The sequence below is a fragment of the Macaca fascicularis genome, chromosome 1, assembly GCF_037993035.2.
Source record: "Macaca fascicularis isolate 582-1 chromosome 1, T2T-MFA8v1.1".
Classification (NCBI taxonomy): Eukaryota; Metazoa; Chordata; class Mammalia; order Primates; family Cercopithecidae; genus Macaca; species Macaca fascicularis.
The window spans coordinates 173,768,187-173,787,762 of record NC_088375.1 but is presented as its reverse complement, the minus strand read 5'-3'; the positions used below and the strand labels follow the sequence as shown (position 1 = coordinate 173,787,762).

Sequence of the window (19,576 nt, the reverse complement as noted above, 5' to 3'; positions counted from 1 at the left end):
AGAAAGAAAGCTCCTTAAGTATGGAGACTTTATTTTACTCATCACTGCTGTAAACTTCACAGCTAGAATAGTGCCCAGCACACAGTAGTTCCTCATGTCACCTAAATTACTCTTGCAGACTTTTCCTCCAGGCCACATCTCAGACGTCACTTCCTCCAAGAAGTCCTCCTGACATCACAATCAGGTTTCAATTCTCTTTTTCTGGTACCTCAGATCATAGCATTGATAAGACTCTCTTTTCTCTCAATTCATCTGATGCCTTAGTCAGAAAACTTGAGAGCATGACTATGTCTTGTACATCATTGTGGTATTCACAGTGCCAAATACAGGCACATGGGGTGAGAGTAGTAGGGGGACACACAGCTCTGGAACCAGCATATAAAGCTACCACAAAGATGCTACTCTTGACAATTTCAGAACCTAAGCCAGGCACCATGGCATGTGCCAGTAGTCCCAGCTATTTGGGAGGCTAGGGCAGGAGGAGTGCTTGAGTCTAGGAGTTCAAGACCAGGCTGGGCAACAAAGCAGGACCCCATTTCAAAACAAAACAAAAAAATTCTAGAGCAACATGGGCCAAGTGGGTGGAGAGAGAGACAGAACAGATACAGTACCTTAGCAATGGATACCATTTACCCTTGCTATGCTACTGGCCAAAGAAGATATCTGGCATATAATCAGCATAAAATGTGAATGAAAGAATGACTGAATGAATGAAGCAAGTGTCAGAGCTGGTGTGTCCACCCACGAACAGCTTTTCTAGTTTGACGCTATTCAGCAACCCCCTCCTTCTGTAGTACTGTAACCAACATGTGGAATTAGAAAAGTGACATCCAAGACATTAGGGATCAGGAATAACAGCATCAGTGCATGTCAGTTATGGACAATTTCCAGTTAGCTGTACTCCGCCAGTTTCCGACCCCACTAACAATTCTGCTTCCAGATAAACTGTAAGACATGTTTCAGGAGGCCGTAAGAGAGCCCCTCCTTTCTGCATTCCCACCAATGGAGTCTTCTCCAAACTCTGATCAGTTGTCTTCTCTTCAAGGCCCACCTCACACGCTAGTGTCACCTGGAAAGAATGTCCTACGAGCCCTGCCTAAAAGAAAAACTCCTTGGCCGGGTGCAGTGGCTCAGGCCTGTAATCCCAGCACTTTGGGAGGCCGAGGCGGGCGGATCACGAAGTCAGGAGATTGAGACCATCCTGGCTAACCCGGTGAAACCCCGTCTCTAGTAAAAATACAAAAAATTAGCCCAGCTATTTGGGAGGCTAGGGTAGGAGGTGTGGTGGCGGGCGCCTTTAGTCCCAGCTACTCGGGAGGCTGAGGCAGGAGAATGGCGTGAACCCGGGAGGTGGAGGTTGCAGTGAGCCAAGATCACTCCAGCCTGGGCGATGCAGCGAGACTCCGTCTCAAAAAAAAAAAAAAAAGTGAAGAAAAGCTCCTTCTACTCCACCTTGAGAATGTATCGATTGTGAGCATTCTTGTGGCTGTCAGCCTAGGCCACCCTGTCATGTTGTTTACTATAAAATATATATGTTCTGTTGACACCTAGGCTGAAAATCCCATAAGGGATGCTGGATGTATTCAGTGGGTGGCTGTGACTCGTCCAGGGACCAGAGTGACCCACGGCGTACATTCATTATCTCCACTTCCTAGCATATTATGTAACTTCTCCTCCACCACTCCCTACATTAAAATCAATCCTTTAGGGTTTAGAAATTCAATGGAATTCAACAATCAGTTGTTGGGGTTATGTCCTACGGGCCCCAGACTGCACCAGGTAGTAGAAAGGACCCTATATTTCCTGTGGGCTCCTTGGTACCAGGCATGGGGCCACCATTCCATTTAATCCTCACTTCAGGCTTGACAGGTAGAAACTATCACCCCCATTTTACAGGAGAGAAAATTCTAATTTTCAGAAGTTAGAGCAGCCCTCCCAAGGATATGTCACTATTAGTTTGACACATGAGATTCAAAGTCATGTCTGATTCCAAAGGCCACATCCTTTCTATTCACCTATTGACCACAGGATTCTATTTATCTTTTTGACAAAAAAAATTATTTTTATAGAATGAAAATATGTAAATATATACAAATTTGCTACATAATATATAACATATATCTATTATAAAATTAAAATTATTATAAATTATTCCAGAAAGATCCTGTTGAAACGCACATATTATCTTGGGATATGTGCAAAGAGGAAGCAAAGAAGGGAAGACATGCAGTAGTATAAGTAACTTGGCAGAGAGTATGGCACAGAAACTCAAGATGGCTGAGTGTTGATGGGGTAAAGAATTGTGGGAAGGAAAAGGCATTAAATATTCATTAAGCTTCTATGATATGGAAGGGGCTTTTCATATGTTTCCTCATTCAATCCTCATACAACTCCATGAGATTACTATCATGAGAAAACTTAGGCTCAGAGAACTCAGTAAATTGTGTAAGTTCATAAAGGGAGGAAGTAGTAGAGCTTGGATTTGAACCCAGGTCTTTCTGACTGCAGGGGTCCACTCTCCTTCCTTTGTCCCAGCCTACTTCTGAACAGGCCCCATGGGGGCCTTGAGCATAAGTAACATAAAAATAGGAAATGAATGGAGGAGGAGTGTAAAAGTGAAATGAAATCAATGGAGGTACCATGAAGAGATTTTGCTTATTCCCAAGTTAACCTAGGCCCCTGCCCAATATGGTACAAGAAGTCCCTGGTTCTCAGCGCAGCCCTGCCCATAACTGAGTACAGGTCACCTAGGAAGTCATAACCTTTCCGGGGCTCAGAAAATTCCTCTTCTAGAAAATTAGTTTTTTGAACAAGGTAGTCTAGGACCCACGCAGCCCTGAGGTCCTTAAAATCTAGAAAAAGTAAGCACAAAATAGAATATTTTCCACTTATTAATTACTGTCCAAGTTCCTTCCTGAAGAGCTAAGCATGTCCAGACTGGATTCGTTGCCCAAAGGATGCTTCTGTCACTGTTTGTCTACCTGGGCCTGGAGGAGGTGATACATATTGATTAAGGCATTGATATGGTGCTAAGGGAAAAATGTATTAGCACACTTATATAATGCCCTAGAGGTGCAGTCTTCCTTGGTTCTCAAGGAAGAATTTTTTATTCAGTCAACAAACATTTACTGAGGCCCCCGCCAACACAGTGCTCCATGCCATGTGTATAGGAGTAAACCAGCAGCCAACATAGGCATTAAACAAATAATTACATAAATAAGTAACAACGGCTGTGTTTTATTTGGGGTCAGTTGGGGAGCTGTGGAAAGGCTTAGGCAGGGAAGTCACATTGTCAGATTTGTACAACTCTGGCTCCTACACAAATTAGAGATGCTGAGACAGGAAGCCGTGAGAAAATCCATTGCAACAATCTGGGAGAGACGTGTTGAGGCTCTGAATTAAGCCAGGGTCAGTGGGGATGCTCACAGACCACATTCTTGAGAGATAGAGGGGTGAGCTAGACGGACATGTGATGTTCACAACACTCCCATGGCTGGCGTTGCTGGCAGGAGGGGGTGTATAATACTAATCACCATGCACATGGCTTGCTTCGTTCACCCATCCAGGGAGGCAAGATGCCAAGAGGCACAGGTGTTCCCTGCCATCGAAGGAGGCCTCTGCCTCTCTTGATTGCATAAACAGGCCTCCCGCCTTCCTGCCTCCTCAGCATCCAGCATCACCCCAGGGAGCCCTGGCCTCCCATTCAGGGTGCTCTCAGCAGGGAGGCACAAGGTCTGGCAGGATCTGAAAAAGGGTGACGCCTCCTCATGGGCATCCTGGAAGGGCTGTGAGTCCATCCTGTGGGCCCAGCATCGTGTGATCTCCACACTCACTGCCATCTGTTTCCTATCGAGGCTGAACACAAGCTCATGCGTGCGGTCACAATCGCACAGAAAAATCACTTGGCCAACAAATATGGAAATGTCAGCTTCATTCTCTCTCTCTCTCTCTCTCTCTGTCTCTCTCTCTCTCACACACACACAAACACACACACACACACACAGAGGACTTAAAAAATAGATATTGAAAATGTTGACCCTTTCTAAGAGCCCTCCCTCAACCCCAAGGAAAATATAATGGCATCAAATTCCCCTTGCAGTCCATACTTTATTTAAAGGGTGGGTGGGGGAACCTCAATGCACATGTACAAGGGCCAAACCAAAATAGGAAATATGAGCAAAGTGGTTGCATCCTTTTGCAATCAACTATTATAAAAGCTGGCCATCTCCTGTTCTACAAGAAGACATGGGGTTTCCAACCAGCCCAGTTTTATTTTACATAATTGTAACCATCTCAGCATGTCAATTAAGATAGAATGTTACCTTTGGGATGGGATCAATTAGGGCCCTGAAGATTGAATTTGGAATCATGATTAGCCTGTTTTACATTTTGCCTTCATTTTCTAAAATATACAATTGTCTGATTCAGCCCAATTTTTAAAAACATATTGTAAACTTATTTATTTTTTTAAGCCAAAACAGACGTGGGAGGCCAGTTAGTAACAGGAACCATAGCAAAATGGAGGATGAGGAGGTGGGGGTTGCTATTTGATTAGAGTCGAATCTTAAATTTCCACAGCAAGAAAATATTGAATGTAGTGTAATGGTTGCTGGATTTTCTTAAGAACTGAAATCATTACACCCTGGCTGCGATCCAGGTTCTTCCCTTTTTTAGGTTACAATTTGAAACGGTGCAGAACATGCTATAGTGTTGTAGTCATTTATGTAATGTCATTGAATCGAGCTTCTGGAAATAGACAAAGGACTTTGTGTCCCGAAATGTTCTTCTGGCGGAAAATTGATAGCAACATGAGATATGCTATTACTAGATTTGGTTCTGCCTCCAAATTTGTGCTGACTAAAGTAATTGAGAGAAAGACAGAGAGGGAGAGAGAAAGAGAGAGGGAGGGAGAGAGAACGGGCAAGTGAACTTACAACTGTGTAGGGACGCTAAATACTTAAAACAAATGCTGCATGGAGGGAAAGCACACATTTCCTAGCAGCAATGTGCAAGTTTTTCAGGATCACTAAAATAATGTGAATCTCTTTGCTTGCTTTTCTGAAGTTGTTGTTTCCCAATTGGAGACAATGAACATGCAAATACATGACATGAACCCACTCCCCCCTCCGCCCGAGTAATTCTCCCAAGCCCTCCCCTCCCATTCCAGCCCTCCAAAGTGTTTTGCCTTCATTGAAACCCCTTGTCTGGAGCTTTTGCCAGATTCGTCAGAATGACAGACGAGTCCAGCTTCACCAACCAAAGATGCAGCCTGAATGCAAATCAAACCCAGGGCTGGACACTCTAGAGAGGACACATGGTGTTAGGCACAAGCCCATGCCCTGCCCATTTTTGCCCCCCTGCCACCTCCGCCCAGTGCCCTTCTGAGGTTTGTCATCTTCATTGCAACAGTCCCTTTCAGAAAGAAAAGTTAGAGCTGTTTGTGCATGAAGTGAAAGATATGTCAATAAGCCCCCTTTCCACATAAATAGCACATCAAAATATTACCAAATAATGCTGTTGACTTTGCCAACAGGCAGAGGACTCCATCTGGAGAGAATATCTTCCAACTGAGAGGCATCCTAAGTGCCCTTTCCTAGGCAACAGGCAAGGTGACCATTCTGTGGCTAAATCCTGTCCTGTCTATGTGCAAGGGCAATCCTGCTCCTCTTCCCTTGTGCCCACACCACCTGCACTGGATCCTGGAGTTGTCTGCTCCCATCCAAAATGAACCCATTGGTCCTCTTTCCTTTGTGATTGCAGCAGCACTGTCCACTTCTGACCACACTCACTATATCCAAGTATCTCCAGAGATGTCCAAAATAGCCAATACTAGATTCTAACCAGGGACAGAGCTGGCCGGCTTCACCAATACTCTCCATTCATCTGCTCCTATCAACACAGAGACAACAGAAAAGCTTGCTGTTGGGTCAGCTCTGCATGGTGTCAAAAGTGATACCTTCTGAACAAAGGCTTCCCTGCTTCCGCTAGCACATGGGTCTCTCCCGTCTGCGAACTCCGATGTAATTAGAGTCTGAGCCACATAGATAGGCTTTTTATTGTTCTCCTCAGTTATTCAAGAAATTCTTGCTGAGCATTTATTATATGCAAAGAACAGGAAGGCAACAAAGGTGAACCAAATATCCGTAGAGGTCCACTGGCTCTTCCTAATCCGTGTGAATCCCCACTTATTCCACTGACATTTTAAGATTTCTAAGGATTCGTGGAGGGACTTGTGTTCTTACGGTCATCCAGGTCTACAAGGTCCTTTCTAAGTGCCATCTCTGCCTCGGCCCATGTCCACCTGTCCATGAGAGAGGTCATCTCTATCTATATAAAAGCTCTTGCAAAGTACTTGTGCGTTCAGTAGATTTTTGATAGATGTCACTGCAATATGGAGAGACGAGGAGGGAGTAATGACGCAGCAACACAACATCAGGTTAAGCACTAAATGTAAAAGGTGGCACCATCTTAAAAGCAGAAGATTGCAGGTGACTTTTCACTCAGACCACCCTTTGCTCACATCCTTCCTTCCCACCAGCTCAGCCTCACCCCACATAATTCTCTACCCCTTTGTACTCTTCTCTTCTCTCCCCTCTCAAGAGAGAGAGAAAAAAAATCTCATATTCTCAGATGCAACTGTTTAAACCATTCTCTTTTCTGGAAGGGAGGAGGGAGAGGAGTGATGATGATCTCTGAAGGTTAGGTTTACAACACTCATACCCTCAGATCTCAGATACCTTTAGTGAGTCATCAAGGGTTTTTTCCCTCAAAGACAATTTCCTCCCCTTACACACACACTCACACACACACACACACACAAAATATTGTTAGTGCCAACTGTTAAAGTAACAAATAATTTTGCCTTATTACACACAAAGTGGTACGATGCCATTCCATTCAGTATTCCCTGCCATTTTCTGATCATCTTCTATGTCCTAGGAAATGACCTAAGCCCTCCAAGCATGCAAATTCACTTAATCCTTGCCACAATTTACTGTGGTGAAGAAACCGAAGATGGGAGCAGTTACATTGTCCAGGGCCACCCAGAGCATTCTGATCCTAAAACTATTATCTTAAGCAATAAATTACTCTGCCTCCCACAATTCAGAAGGCTGAATTATCTGCAAGGTACAATGAGAGGTATAAAGAGCAAAAGGCAGGGGCCCAGCACCAGGTGACTTAACATACTAAGCCACTGGAAACAAGGAATTATGACTTCAGAGAAAGACCTGAGTTTGAGTCCCAGCTGTGCTAGGGATTTGTTGCATGACATTAAGTAAGTCACTCCACTGCTCTGAGCCTCAGGTTCCGCATATATAAAATGAGAATGCTGACAGTGCATACCCCATTAGGTTATCTTGCGGACTCAAGGAGATAAGGCATGGGAAGCACACAATGCAGTGCTTGGCATGTGATGAGCCCTGAATAAATGTTACCTTTCATTAGTATATTGAACATGATTGTACAGCTTACCTTGTGGATTTAGCATTTTATGATGCTTCTTTCTGCTGCTGAACACACCTTCTAAAAATCATTGAGATAGTTAATGTCTTGCTTCATTTATCTATTGGAGAATAATATTGTTTGTCCTATCAATATGTATAAAGTAATCCTACATTATTACTAAATCTTTGTTTATATTTGCTGCAAGTGTTTCCCCAGATGTTTGTCTGCCCTTTAATTTTGTTTAACGTACTTTCTGACATGCAGTTAATTTTTATGAAGTCGAACCTAGCTACATTTTACTTTGTGATTCCTTCCATTAATGTTAAGGATTTTAAAAATTCCTTTCTACACAGAAATTAGAGAGACATTCATCAACATTTTTTTCTAAGATAAAGATACAGTTTAAAATGCAAAGTGATTCACAAAGTCAATAGATTTTGAAATGTGATGTTGGTGGTTTCTTCTCTTCATGAGCAGCCTCCGTATCTCATGACTTGTAGTACGTTGTAAAAGTGTTAATCATGATTATCACATAATCCTGTTTGGGGGATTAAATAAGAATGAGATTTAAGTCACTCATCCTGAGAGTTCTTTCATGAGTTAGCCCACTGTCCCCTTCTCAAGTAGAGAGATTTCCAGAATCTAAGAAGTCACACAGATCTCTAAGAATGCATTCATTAATGTCGAAGATCAGCTTAGAATGGCCCTGGCCCTCAAGGGGCTCTCTTTGTTTTCCCCATAATTTCTATGATACGGAGAAAAGACTTTGGTATGAGACTGATCCAGGTTAGGAGTTCCGCCCCACCCTTGATGGTATGATTCCCTAAATTCATACGTGAGAAATCCCCTGACGCTCCGTTTTCTCATTTAGAAAATGGAAGAAAATAACAGACCTGACTTCAAACATAGATCTACTGTGAAGATTAAGGTAATGCATGTAAATCTCTCAACACACCTGACGAATAACAAATGACCAACAAGTACTAGCTTGTTTTCCATTTTCTCCACCAGAAGATGACCATGGTTGTCCCTAAAGGCCCTGATGCCCAGCATAGACTCTGGAGTAAAACCCCTCTTACTATAGCAGGAGGTGTCAACTTCAGGCTAATTCTAGCCTAATGAGACTGATATGGTAGTGACTGGGAGATAGTGGGTCCAAAGTACAGTGTATTCATTTCCCAGGAATGCTGTAACAAATTACCACAGACCAGAGGGCTTCAAAAACAAAATTTTATTCACTCACAATGTGGGAGGCCAAAAGTCTGAAATCAAGGTGTGGGCAGGTTTGGTCTTTCTGGAGGGTCTGAAGGAGAAACAGTCCTATGCCTCTCTCCTGGCTTCCGGTGGCTGCGGGTAGTCCTTGGTGCTCTCCAACTGGTATCACCTGTCTTGGCTTCCATCTTCACACCACCTTCTCCTCTGTGTGTATCTTCTCTTCCTATGAGGACACTTGTCATTGGATTTAGGGCCCACCCAGATATTCCAGGATGATCTCATCTCAAGATCCTTTACTAAATTACACCACAAAGATCCCTGCTGAAAATCAAGTCATACTTGTTACAGTGGAGGGTATGCAGGTTCTTGGCGTCTTGAACAAAGAATTGGACAAAATGCACAAACAAAGCAAAGAGAGAATGATGCAACAAATGCAGAGATTTATTGAAAATGAAAATATGCTCCACAGGGTGGGAGAAGGCCCAAGCATAGGGACTCAAGAGCTCTGTTACAGAATTTTCTGGGGTTTAAATACCCTCTAGAGGTTTCCACTGGTTACTTGGTGTACGCCCTATGTAAATGAAGAGGATGAAGTAAAGTCACAAAGTCATCTACTCAGTGTATGCCCTATGTAAACAGAGAGGATATTTCTTGTCATAGCTGAAGTGTTTCCATTTGATTTAGTTCTAGGAAGTCAGCATGAATCGGTCTTATGTTCCCAGCCTCCAGACCCTATTCTCCCACCTCACATTCACAGATTCAAGGTGAATACATTCTCAGGTTCCAAGTGGACACATATTTTGTTGGGGGGAGCGGGGCGGGGGATGGAGGGAGTGCAGGGGGTCAGCACAGGGGCAGCCATTCAACCCACCATACGTAGTTCCCTACCTTGAAGTGAAAGAGACCAGATACAGAGAGGTAATGATAATCAGCAGTACCCTGGGCAATATTTTTGAAGAGTAAAGTGATCATTATCTGGGTTACAGTATTTGTATCATCTCCTTTAAACATCTAAATCAATAGAAAATGCAGATATTGAAATTTGTGAAACCCAGAGGGGTAAAAGTGATTGCCTGTGTACTATACATATCAAAAGATCAAAAAGTTCATCTTTGGAGGAATTCATGGTCACCTGCTGAAAATCCCAAAGATAAACGAGTCAGGAAATCCTCCCAGCTTGTTGTGAAAAGGCATTCCCAGCTCAACAAGGATTTCTTGATTCTTTCTGCTGCTGGCATTTCTATTGATTGGGAAAGAAGATCCCAGGAGGGAAAGCATCAAGGTGATCTGAATAATATTCTTGAAAATGCCAATGCTTTGTAAACACTAAAGATAAAACATGCCGACTATAGAGAGGAACAAGAGGTATCTTTTGTCTAATGAAAGAAATCGTTTATGTTGTGCACACCACGTTTACATTTCTTTACATCCTCTTTCATGGAGAGTGTTTTGTAAATTAGTTAAGGTAGTTATAACTGTGGTTCCTCAATTTCAAGACCCATTTTCCCTTTTCCAGGTCAACTTCACACGAACTAACTTGAAGGGATTCCTCTTTAAGGGAATTTTGTAATACTCAGAAAAATGTGACTTTTATGAAAGTGTTAGAGGGGAAATGCAATGGCTTAAAATCAGCTGTGTTATTTGAGAACATAAAGAGAATTTCAAGTCCAAACAAAAAAAACAGACTAATTATTGGTTCATATAAATCACTGAGCATGTAGATAATGAATAAACAGTTACATGTGTTTACATAATTTTGTATGAACAAATCTTGGAATCTATCCATTCTTTTCAGCAAATTTTACTGAGTGCCTGTTGGACCAGGGACGATGCTACTCTTTTGCTATTTAGGAGGTGCAGTGGGAGAGTCAAACAAATGCCCAGTGTTATCAGTCCTCGGCTGCCCAACCTCTTCTAGACCTTCTATAGTGATGGGTATTCACTACCCTTCTAGAGCAGCTAGAATGTTCACTACCCTTCTAGAGCACCTAGAATCTACAGGAAACAAGTAGAAAGTTAGCAAAAATGCAGATTCCTGGAGCCACTCTGGAAATTCTGATTCAGCTAGTGTGCTGTGGGACCCAGGAACCTGTCATATTAACATGCACCTTGGGTGACTCTGGTGCAATTGTTTCCCAGGTGGTTCAGACACTGCTATTTTGAAAACTACTTGTCCAGTGGAGAGAGAACGTGTCAATCATGCTGTCAGACCTGATTGATGAACTTGAGGCATGCACAGTACTGAGCCTCCTGGTGGTGAGTCAGAGGGCAGGAATGGGTGCCTCAGACAGTCTCCCTGGAATTACCATCCACCGTCACCAAGAAAAAGTCACAATTTTGCAGCCACACAGAAAAAGTCATAGTTCACTCTCTCATTAACTGCTTATTGAGCACCAGTTATGTGCCATACACTGTTCTTGGTGCAGAGGCTAAGCAAAGAATGAAACAGTCAAAAACCTCATCCTTCTTGGAGCTTACATGCAAGAGGGGGAAAAACTCTCAACTGTGCTCCATTAGTTTCACTCATGCATGCATGCATGCATTCATCTGTTTCACAAGCATGGATTAGACCAGGCATGGTGGGGGTGGGGGGTGCCGTAGTTCAGAAATAAACCCCACAGTCCCTACCTTCTAAGGAACCTACAGTCAAGGGGGAGAGACAAACTAGTAAAACCTTAGAGGCAGTTTATCAAGTGCAAAGGTAGAAGAATCTGGAGGTGTCATGAGAACTCAAAAACAGCCAATCAAGGAAGGCTTCCCAGAAAAAGTGATAGTATACCTAAGCCTTGAAGGACAAGCAGGAGGTAACAGCAGCCACAGGCACATCAACATGAGAGGAGGACATTGAATGGAGCTCAGCATAATTGGAGCAGGGGTGAGAAGTAGAGAAAACTGGTCCAGGAAGCTGCAGAGGCAAGTGGGAACTTTGACTATGGAGACTAGATTGTATCCTGACCTCCATGGGGAGCCACAGAAAGGTGTCAAGCAAAATGGAGTATCCTACTCTGATGTGTGTTTTAGAAAGATATTTCTGAGTTCAGTGAAAGGAATGAATTAAGAGAGCAGAGAGTAGAGTCAGGCAATGAGAAGGACTTACTACAATAGAACGGGCCCAACTGGGGCCCGAATACACTAAGGCACTGTATATGCAGATGAAGAGGAAGGGACAGAGCTGAGAGATATTTAAGAAGCGGAACTGAGAACACTTGATGAGCCATTAGGTGCCAGGAGTATGAAGGGGAATGACAGTCCCTAAAATAGTTGGATGACAATTATGTTCCCAAAATTTCTCATTAGCTTTCCCTTAGGATTCCCTTAGTTTTCCATTTGTACATCCTCCTGGTTCCTCCCAATCTTACTGCTGCTCACCATAAGTGAACTGAATTAATGGAGAGCTTGGCCGTGGTCTCTGTGGAACAACTTACTCAAGGTGAATCCACATACTTAAATACCCCAGTCAAATTTAACTTATCTTCAGGGGGTCAAATCAACTAATAAAAAAAGGAATTTAGTCATCATCTAAGGCAGAAAATCCCGAAGAATTGGAAATTCTCTTTGCTGAGTAACTGAATCTAGAGTTCATACAAAGCAAATTGCCCTCTATGGCATTCAGAAAATAAGGGCAGACCTGCAAATCCAGAAGAGTGGTTACCTCAAGGGGGCTGAGGGCAATGAGGGCAGAGGAAATGCAATTAAAGAAATGTAGAAATCTTCCATAATAATTATGGGGTTTTATTCTTTTGCTGGTGGTGTAACATAAATGTTCAGTTTATTTTATTTTATTTTATTTGAGACAGAGTTTTGCTTTTGTTGCCCAGGCTGGAGTGCAATGGCACGACCTCAGCTCATCGCAACCTCCGCCTCCTGGGTTCAAGCAATTCTCCTGCCTCAGCCTCCAGAGTAGCTGGGATTACTGGCGTGCACCACCACACCCAGCTAATTTTGTATTTTTAGTAGATACAGGGTTTTTCCATGCTGGTCAGGCTGGTCTCAAACTCCCAACCTCAGGTGATCCACCTGCCTCAGCCCTCCAAAGTGCTGGGATTACAGGGGTGAGCCACTGCGCCTGGTCAAATGTTCACCATTTTATACACTGTGTGATGGGCCTAAAACGTTTCAGACATGCCTGAGATCCCTTTAGGGCTCTGCTCACTAACTGTGATCTGGAGAAAAGGTTCCAGGAGACCCTTTAGCAAGTGACAGCTGTTTCTTCTTCACCTGGGTACTGGCAGATTCTTGTATATCTGAAGGGATCTTATGCATGGAGAGTAATGTCTGTTGCTAGTTGTATTCTGATTGCTTCTTGATAGACTAAACACATGAATCTAGTAAACAAAACTTTGAAAATCAAAGGAAAACGCTGAAAGAAAGACAACAGAGATAAATTTAAGCCAGTGATTTTTATATCACATAACTCAAAGCCCTAGACACTCGCTAGAGACAGACGGTCGAGTGACCCAGGCTGTGCCTCCTACCCTGGTTTCCCGCCAGTGTTTCCGCCTGACTATATACTGTGCTGGCTCACCACACAGTAGATTACTATTAATGATGAGTTCTATAGTTTAAAGAAATTTCATAAATAATGGATTTTGAAAACTAGAAATTTTAATTTCCTCCATTTTTCCTTCACAGCCAGAATTTAGGCATGGCTAGTTTACTGTATACATGCCCACACACATGCATAATGTATACATACAACGTATACATATGTACCTATATATACATAATGTAAACATACACACACAGTATGGTTAATGACCAAATGGGTCCAACAGAAAAGAGCAATATAAAATTCCTGAACAAAAGGCTGGGCAAGGTGGCTCATGCCTATAATCCTAGCACTTTGGGAGGTCGAGGCGGGCAGATCACTTGAGGTCAGGAATTCAAGTCCAGCCTGGGCAAAATGGCAAAACCCCATCTCTACTAAAAATACAAAAATTAGCGAGGCGTGGTAGTGGGAGCCTATAATCCCAGCTACTCAGGAGGCTGAGGCAGGAGAATCACTTGAACCCGGGAAGCAGAGGTTGCAGAGAGCCGAGATAGCACCACTGTACTCTAGCCTGGGCAACAGAGTGAGACTCCTTCTCCAAAATAAAATAAAATAAAATAACTAAACAAAGATCCCATTTTTCCCTTGGTTTGTTAAAGGAAATAAGCTATTTTTTATGTATTGACTTCTCCATAAAGCCTTCTGTGATCATTTTATGCACACTAAGCTCTCACTGAGGGCTGGTACTGGTACCTCTTGTGTGAGCTTATAGCTTTCACTCTACTAAGCCCACAATTAACACTCTGGTACTTGTCAAGTGAGCAGACGAATGAATGAAAGATTAAAGTACAAAATAGTAACAAATAGATGAATGGTTGAACAATTTGTCGAATCAATTTATTCACACATGAATTATGTTCTGCCCTCATTAAAGTTATGGGTCATCCACAATATGAACACATATATAAATTTCTGCAGGTGTTAATTTCACAGCCAGAAACCATACCTGACAACATTTTCATGTGTGAACACTTAGAATGAAGGCAAAATATCTTTCTTAAACTAACATGACTACCCTTGACAGTAGCAGTATAAACAGACTCTTGTCAGAGATTTGTTGATTATCTTTTTGCAACTAACATCCACTTTGTAGATGTGCATTACCATGAAAAGGCTTTCTGTTGGGAAACATGTTGGGAACCTCCCATGCATAAGTCTGCCAGAATGCAAGCAAAGACTACCTTATTGCCTACTCTTTGATGACTTTTCTTTCACGAACAAACCAAAAGGGCAACAAGTTGATCACAATAGTTTCCTCACTCAACAGAAAGAAATGAAGACTTAATGTTAAAATCCAATTCAATTACCATTGGTTGGGCATCTACTAGCAAAAGGACTGGGATAGATGGAGCAGTGAAGTGCAAAAATATCCACAAGAAGTTGTCAATCTAGGTAGAGTTGCAGGTATTTCATTCTTTGTTTATTTACTTAAGTAGTATTTATTTAACATATGCTATGAGCCAAGCACTTTTGCTGAGCCCTGGTGATAGACATAAACATACAGGCACGGTCCATTCCCAAAGTGAGTTTGCAGTGCTATAGGTAAGGCGAATATTAAATAATGGGTGTATGAACAAATATAAACTATGAACACAGTTCAATGTTTTACAGAGAAATGATGAAATTCTATGAAAGAGAATAATAGGGGATAATCTTCTTTAAAGGGAGGGTTCAGATGTGACATTTACAAGAAAGTATCCTTTGTGCTGCCTCCTACCTGTGACCCTTGTATTTTATATTATAGTGTGAGTAATAAGGCCTGGTATAAGATGCAGGAAGTTCTGTGGGCATATAGATTAAAAAGACATTTAGCTCCAGCTAAGGGATTCTTATGGAAAAGACACTTTTTTGAGGGAAGTGTCTTTCTTCACATCTTCCCTGAAGATGGACAGAGATTTCACATGTGAATAAAACTGCATGAACAAAGGAAGAGAGGAAGGAAAGCAAAGTGTGTCTAGGAAACAGCAAGTAGTTGAATATAGCTAAAGAACAAGGTATGATTGATAGCGATCAGATTATGAAGGTCCTAGAATGCCAGGCCAGGGATTGTAAACATTACCCTATAGGCACTAGGGAGTCATGAATAGCTTATGAGCAGGCTAGTGGGATGCTCATACCTGTGCTTTAGAAACCCAGCATGGCACATGAGTGGAGAGTGATGTACAAAGGATACACTAAAGGTGCTAGAATAACGAGATCCAGATGAGATTTTTTAAAACAAGCAAAACGTCCATGGTTCACCTGAGAATAATGAAGGCTTGAAATGGGACAGTGGGTGCAAAAATGGAAGGACATGACAAATGGCAAATGCTGACTAGGTGATCTGCCTGGCTAGACATAGGCCAGTCCTGATGGGCCTTAATAAGTGAGAAGGTTGTGTCAGTTGTGACACTGAAATCTTGAATTTTAGAAACTGGAAAGCTGGTGGTGTCACGTCTATGGAATAGATGCTTTGTTTGATTTGGGATATGTTGAATTTGGGAGTTTGCAGAGCCTTCTGTCTTGCAGATTTTAGAAGTTCAGATCCATAGCACCCAAGCTAGAATGACCAAGCCAGAGGCGAGTGACTTGATTCACTGAGGCAGCTACAATCCAGACCTTGAGTCCCAGGATTCTGCATATGTTTTGTTTAGCCAGGGGATTATTATAAAATATTTACTGTACTCAAGCCTGGGCCTCCCCTGAGAATTGGGATCACAGCACCTAACCTAATATTCTCTAAGATTATTACTGCTAATAATTCCTTATTGGGGAAATCAAATAGTTACGACTTTTCACTGTTGTTGGAAAAGCTTGAGGGGTGAGTCATGTATTAGCCATAGAGGAACTCTGTACACACTAGGCACATAGTAAAATTAGGTTCAAATAAAATGCTATGGAAGAGTGTTTCATTTCAGAAAGGCTTACAGTCATCCCCTTACTGGAAATGAGTGTTAGAAGGCATTAAAAGGCTGTGTGCCCTCTGCAGTATTTAATATAAGGGCTCCATTTTTCTTTTAATCTACATGACATTGATACTAAAATTTGTAAGCAGTAAAAGCAGTTGCAGGAGATTTTTTCAGTTATGGTACTGTATCATTTATGAAACACATTTGCCAATATTGCTCTTCTGATCCTTACGACAACTCAGCAGAGTTTGTGTTGCTGCCCCTCCTTTCCTTCAAAGAAACTGAGGCTCAGAGAGGTCACAGGTGTTGTGCAGGGTCACCTAAGTAGAAAGCATCAGAGTCAAGGTTGAGTCCAGAGCCTTATCATTGTAAACTGTATATTCATGTAGCACTTTGTAGTTAACAATGCACTTTCATGATAACCTACTAAATCTTCCCAAGGACCCAGTTTGGTAGTCACTATTGATACCCTTTACAGCAGAGGGACCTGAGAAGCTGAACGACTTGGCAATAGTCACAAGAGAGTGGGGGAGCTGAGACTCCTAGCCTGGGCACTCTCTCTCCACTCCCCACCTTGTGTGGGCCTCCTTCCAAGACCCCAGAGGGTAGGATCCACTGATTATCATTACTCTCAGACAACCAGGACTCTCATCTGTTGCATACTACAGGACCAAAAAAGCTCCCATGAGTTCTTCCTTCTTCACACACCTTAACTCAATATATACCGCTGAGGAAGACATCTTTAAAAATGCAGGACAATCCCTTGAACCCAGAAGGCGGAGGTTGCAGTGAGCTGAGATCGCGCCACTGCTCTCCAGCCTGGGAGACAGGGTGAGACTGCATCTCAAAAAAAAAAAAAAAAAAAAGAAAAAGAAAAGAAAAGAAAGAAAGAAAGAAAAATGCTGACCCTTCCTTGAAGTTTTTCAAAGATTCCAGATTCAAATGCCCAAGATTGAACTTCATCAATACATACCTATACATACCACCACCAATATCATCCCATTCATGGAGTTTACCAAGGGGAAAAAAGCTCTTTGAATGCCAAAGGCCAGTCCTCCCTGTCAGTTGATAATGGCACCTATGTTGTCAGTTCAGCTGATCACTCCAGGCAGTAGCCAAAGAATAAAGAATAACCCTTCCCAGCACACAGACTGTTGAAACCAGCTTGAGTATAACTGAGTCACTTTGAGCCACTCGTATCCTGGAGCCTGTTAGCAACAGGTATCACAAAGCGTACTCTGAAAGCATTGAAGCATAATGCAGGTTTTACCAAAAGTTTCTTCATGGAGATAGAGGAGGTGGTTCCCATTTTATATGATAAAGCAAAACCTCCTCTAACTCATTCCTGGAAATCTCTCTGGTTCCCCAAAGCACCTTTCGGTATAGCTGCTCCTCCCTCTCTCCTTCTTCCTGCAACTTCTCTACACCCATTCCTCTCCTGTAGCCGCCGCCACCATGCCCCGTATCTCTCTTTCAGTAAAGCAACTGGCACCCCTAGCCATCAACCCTACTCAGGAAACCTAAGAGTATTCCTTGGGATCTGTTCTTTTTAAAATTTGGGAGCTGTTGAATAGAAAGAGAGAGAGCTGGAGAAAAATACAAATCTAAAAACTGTTGATTTCATTATTGTTCCTGCCCAAAAATACTAACATAATAGCCAACATTTTCTGCTCCCGATTCTTTGCATACTTTCTCTCTAATTCTCAAAACAGCCCTATAAGGCAAATAAAGATCTCCATTTTACAGATGAGAATGCTGAGGCTCAGAGGAATCAAAACTTCTTACCAGCTATAGATGTAAAGTGGCAGGCCTAAATCTACCTGACTTTAAAACCCATGCATACCCCAGCAGACTTCACAGAGGCAGAACATTGGGCTGCTTTTCCTTTGGCAGCTGCCCTCTCCTCCCAGCCACTCAACTCAAGCCAGCTGCAGGCCCCTCTCCCATTCCACCTTGTGGTTCCTCTGGCCAGAGGGAAAAGGAAGTTTGTTACCTTTCAGCTGATAGACCCACTTCCTGAGCCAGCTCAAGGTGCTGGTGCACACATGGCCCAGCTCTCCCATGCCAGAGACCTGCTCACTACCCTCTAGTCACATCTGGGACATATTTAAAATTACCTCTAACCACAACTGCAAAGTAAGATGGCAAGAGATTAAGCAAATGCCATAGGCTTGCTTGCTAAGGTTCAGCACAGGAGATCCATGTCCCTACTTCCCCTACTCTGGCTCTGCCCAGGAAAACTGGGCAACTTCATATGGGAAGTTTGATCCAATTGTTTCCACTTGAGAGCAAGTACAGAATCCTTGGATGTCTTCTGGACTCAGTGACTTCTTGCAAGTGGGGAGTGATGGGAGGTGGTGGAGGGTGAGTTGTGAAGCAATCAGCCTTGAAACCAAACTGGCCCAAGCACGTGTCCTAGCTGTGCTGCTCACTATCTGTGTAGCCCTGGGTAAGTTACCTAACTTCCCACCTGCAGTGGTGTTTCCTCGCCTGAATATGAGAGGGTTGTTAAGGATTAATGACAGAAAGCCTGCATCTAAAACAAAGGCTTCAGTAAATGTAATTTATCCTCATTATTATTCCCAGTGGGAGCGTTGGCTCTCTCCTATCCTCCCTAGCAATGGGGCAATCTTTTAACCTCTGGGCCCCAAATTTCCTCACCTGCATTGGCTGGTCAGAGGCCATGATCTCTCAGGTCCCTTCCTGCATTGGTTATCTATGAAGCAACCTCCATTTGGCATTTATTTTCCTGCTTGTTGGCTGAAAATAAGTTCACTCATTCCCAAAACCTCTTGGAAAAAGAGGGACTCTGCTTGGCATAGGCTGTCATTGGAAACAGCTCTTCTTTTCCAGAAGAGCAATAAAAAACATGTGTTGTTTGCTGTTTGTTCAAGTTCAGAGGGAAGGAGAGATGATGACAGTGAATTCATGTGACACAGAGACCTGGGATGGAATCGAGGTGGGAGGACAGGTATTTTTAGTATATTAAATCCACAATCTGGGGTTTTGAGGGGCCTTCTACTCTGTGTAAGTTTGCCTAGAGTACATACCTGTTGTGTGATAAAAATAACAGTGTGGCATTCTTACAGTCCTCCATCCTGGAGTGGAACTTTTCAAATCAGAACCCCAGGAGTGACAGTCAACATTGAAGGGTGCCAAGGACAGGGAGCAGGGACATGATGAAATAAGTATTAGTCCGTGATCGAGAGGAGGAGAAAAGGAGAGAAAGAGAAGCAGTACGATCTGGGCTTTGATCAGCTGGGCCCCTGCTGTTGGCCAAGCAAGCAGGCTTTGCCAGGAGCTTCCCGAAGGCAGCTGTCCAGCCAACCCCATGCAAGCTCCTGCCAGGAGGCATCATTACAGACGAGTGTCTGATCAGCTCCATCGAGATCACATTAAAGGCTCTCCTACCCACCCCCCTTCTGAAAGAGTGTTACCCTTTGGACAGATTTTCAGGGTCACTTTCTGACCCATCTCT

The 19,576-nt window shown here is 42.9% G+C and overlaps 1 protein-coding gene and 1 long non-coding RNA gene across 7 annotated transcripts in view; one reads left to right on the top strand and one right to left on the bottom strand.

The window, feature by feature from the left end:
* NFIA (nuclear factor I A) overlaps positions 1–19,576 on the top strand; it is a 607,688-nt gene that overhangs the window by 75,622 nt on the left and 512,490 nt on the right. The gene's annotated exons all lie outside the window — the stretch shown is intronic.
* The window catches only part of LOC107127321 (uncharacterized), a 415,876-nt gene that overhangs the window by 261,006 nt on the left and 135,294 nt on the right, over positions 1–19,576 (bottom strand). For both annotated transcript variants that reach the window (XR_012419506.1, XR_001485013.4), the window contains exon 4: positions 14,026–16,418. This is a non-coding gene — a long non-coding RNA (uncharacterized lncRNA). Of the gene's footprint in view, positions 16,419–19,576 lie in introns of those variants that run through there.